The 3,996-nt window shown below is 36.5% G+C and overlaps 1 long non-coding RNA gene across 1 annotated transcript in view; it reads right to left on the bottom strand.

Annotated features, from left to right (window-relative positions):
- Nucleotides 1-1,096, bottom strand: part of LOC107702033 (uncharacterized) — a 29,811-nt gene extending 28,715 nt beyond the window's left edge. The window contains exon 1 of the long non-coding RNA XR_001635724.1: nt 1,071-1,096. This is a non-coding gene — a long non-coding RNA (uncharacterized LOC107702033). The remainder of the gene's footprint in view (nt 1-1,070) is intronic.
- Between the last annotated feature and the right edge of the window lie 2,900 nt (nt 1,097-3,996).

Genomic DNA, 3,996 nt, shown 5'->3' on the forward strand with positions numbered 1-3,996 from the left:
GGGGGGGGGGTTGGCTCGGCGACTGACGAACATTTTCCGATTGGTGACATCAATTTGAATAGTTCAACCATGTGGCTGCAGCTCTATCAGCACCAAGAAAGACAACGTGCAGGAGGCCAGCAGGAGCCATTAGAGAAACAGCGGGGGGATGAGGATGAGATAAGAAACACACACACACATTCCCTCACCTGTGCATCCAGACAGTCATTACAGCCCACAGAGAGAAGTGGTAAGAACAGGGCAGGAAATGAAAGACAAAAGAGACGAAAATTTTGAGAAAATCAGAGGACGATTGTGTATGTATCAGCCATTATATATGTAAGCTACTATTCCAAACAAAGCTAAGACCCACAAGAGAGACAGATTTAGAGCCTTCATATTAACAAATTATCTCATAGATGTATTTACTTTATTTATATTTATATATATTAGAGAGAGAGAGAGAGAAAGAGAGAGAGAGAGAGAGTAGCATAAAACAGTCCGTGGATGTAGTTAGAAACTATGTGCGGCATCTCTGAAGTACATTACTGCTCGGCATGACCTACTTTAACAATTTCAGGATCAATAAACTAATAAGGTTGAGTTCAGAAACACATAAGAAAGAAATGCCTCAAGACAGTTTTCTGCCTTGTATCGCTGGTAATATTAGAAGTTAATTTGTCCATTTTTCCTGCAAAAATTCTTAGTATACTGTTCTGTAATAATACATTATTAGTTAGTATTATTAATTAAAGGACAAGCTGCTGTCTTGTGGTTAGAGTATGGGATTCAAAGTAAACCAGATCATACCACTGCCTACTGGAAAGAGAGAGCGAGAGAGAGAAAAAGTGTACTATATGAGTAACAGCATGGTGGCTATCATTCTATAGCGCATCACCCGTTTACAGAATGAGATGTGTGAGGGGCTCATCTTGAGGGTTACACAAAAAGGAAGGGGATTTGGTGTACCTGTGCAACCTGTTGAATTAAGGAAGTGTTTCACTTAATAATAACAAAAAAGGGCATAAAATGACAAAAATCCACCACAGTATGCAGGAATAGCTGTGTACGTGGAGAGTGTTATTGGTTACCTGCTGATGGGTGAGCTGTGCTCAGTGAGCGACACCAGCAGTTTGAGAGCATACAGGATCTGGCTCCAGAAGCAGAGTCTCATACCTGTAGAGAAAATCTGCATTAAACAAAAGCTATACAAAATGTCTACAGTAGGATACAAGTAAATTCATGACAACAGTCATTAAAGAGGTTATCAACCATTGTAACTTTTATACGTTGTGGATGCATTCTCTAGGAACTGAATCAGTCCCCTTAGGAACTCAATGTGGCTTTTCATAAAAATGGCGTTGATATTTGTGTCATTTCTTGTTGTTGCTGTGCAAACTCACATAAAACTCACATAACAAAAATAAACTGTCATTGTGTATTATAAATGTTAAATATTTTTATTTAATTAATGTTTTGACAATTTAACAACTACAGTATATTTTAGTTGTTCATTCGAAATATTAATTGCATAGCCCGAAAAATTCAGTTATACAATTATTTAAATACTCTTACGAAAGTAAATACTCTTTAGCCTATAAACTTTAATTTCGTCAAACGAGAAAGAATCGCTCACGTAGCCGCATCTATCTTGTCTGGATTGGCAAACAGGTTGAAAAGACAAAGATATTTGTTGTTATAATGAATGGATGATTTGGAAAGATCACTTGCCTCTCTTTTTTTCTGGAAAAAAATTGCAGAAATAAGACAAAAATGCCACAAATAATGCAGGGATTAGTTGAATTTGCATTAATTAAACCCTGGAAGGACTATCTGAAACCATGAGCTATAGGAACACTACACCTTTAAGACTTATATTTGAATATTATCTCAATTATGATTGGTTAATCTTTTTAAAAGTGAAATGAGTAAAAACTGATTAATGCTGATTTTGGATTTCTGCATCATTATTCAGAATCAGTTTTCATTCGAACCAAATTATTATTAGCATTATCCAGAATAGAATCCACTTTAGAAAAGTAAGTAAATTATGGTTGTTTTCTACCCTAAAATGGTATTCTAACACATGCCTGTGCCATTTGAATTTGGAATTAGCTATGAATTGTTCCAATTTAATCAAACTGGATGAAATTAGAAAGCTAGCCAAATCTGTTTACTCTAGAAATTTCAATGACTTTATAAAACTGCAATCATTTCACTTTTACTGGTATATCATAATTTAAAATTTCCCTGCTACATGAAGATTTTTCCATGAACATGCATCAACAAGCTACAGAATCCTTCACTTTCTAGTTCTTCATCCAAGTTTTTATCCTAACCACTTGCAACCGTGACACAATGAGTGACAAGACATTTTGTCAATGACTTGGTTTCTATTTGTGTCACACTCAATAAATATCACTGGTCCAAAACCATGCTGTACATTAAGCATGAAATATCTCTTGACCCTTGACAGCTATTGTGTGCATTCAGTGTGCACAGACAAATTGCTTGTTGCTGGAAGCTTCACATCACATCATGCCTGGTTAGGACACAATCTTAGTTTTAATAAATAGAGAGGATGGAGGAGTAAACTGAGAGAGCAGAATATAGGTAATTGAGTGGTGAGTCTTACTGTGGCAGCAGGGCCTCAGAGATGAGCGTCAGCAAGCGTGTGTTGGAGGAGATGTCTTCACCTTCCCACTCTGCCTCTCGTTCTCTCCCTCCCTCCGTCTCTCTCTCTCTCCTCCACCTCGTCTTGGCTCAGCAGCAGCAGCGTGATCTCTGACAGCACACGCAAACTCACATTACGCCATTCCACTGGGACACACACAGCAGAAGGGTTAGATATATACTTACATGCATAGATGCACAAGGGTTTTATACATAGATGCGCAAATGCACAAATATATATATATATAACTTAAATCTGACAATGCATCTGTAATATGGTTTGTTAGAGTTCGGCTAATGCATGTTTCTGTTGATGAATACAAATTCTGGCTCCCCAATACATTACAACAAGAGCGATGAGAGAAAAAAAAAACAATACTTGGATAAACTCACTCTTTGTTCAATGCGAGTGCTGTATTCTGGAATAACTGTCATTTATGCCGTCATCACGTGTTGATAGCACAGATGAGACCAGAACAGCACATGTTGCTATCTGTGTTTAAACTAAACTCATGTAAGCCTGGCCAGTTTAAATATTAAAGAGCCAGAAGACCCAAACTCGCGCACTCAGTGAGAAGATCTGTGTGTGCGCTCATCCGAAGCGCGTGAACCCGCGTCTCAGAGCGCATGCAAATATTAAGCTCTCTTTTTGAAGTATTGTGCTTAAATGGACAAATTCACTCAAAAATGATGTCAAAATGCCCGTCTTGGTGAGTATCCTATCAGACATAGTCGGCTGAACGTACAGTATCAGTGCACTGAATCAGTGCGTTCTCTTAAAGTGACTTTCTTAATGTTAATCAAACAGCAACAATACGGAAATCACTCACTGCTCTTGATTGAATAACTTTTGTAACTTTAATAAGGATTAATCTTTAATTTATACAGTCAAATATGCAGTTATTTTACATTTGATTACTTTATTCAATTTCTGTACCTAAAAACTAATGTTAGACATACCTAAAAAACCTGAAAAGCACTGTTTATTTTATTTGTATCTTTACTCTATTGTATTATTTGTGCTGTTGCTTGTAGTTAGATAGATTATTCTTATTTTCTTTATTTTTATTTGACAGTATAGTTTTTCCCTAAACATAGCACATACCGAACCGTACTGAAACAGTGACTCTAAAACCATGATACAAACCGAACCGTGAGTAAGTTGAACCGTTGCACCCCTAATATGTATATATACATCTATGTGTGTATATATTTATATACACACATAGATGCACAAATATAAATGTAAATCAACATACTCATAGCTCTTATTTAAAGATAAAAGGTGTTTATGTTTCTCATGATCTTAAACAACCTTTTGTTCTAACAGTTTACGCTTTAATG

The sequence above is a fragment of the Sinocyclocheilus anshuiensis genome, unplaced genomic scaffold, assembly GCF_001515605.1.
Source record: "Sinocyclocheilus anshuiensis isolate Anshui unplaced genomic scaffold, SAMN03320099.WGS_v1.1 scaffold1817, whole genome shotgun sequence".
Classification (NCBI taxonomy): domain Eukaryota; kingdom Metazoa; phylum Chordata; class Actinopteri; order Cypriniformes; family Cyprinidae; genus Sinocyclocheilus; species Sinocyclocheilus anshuiensis.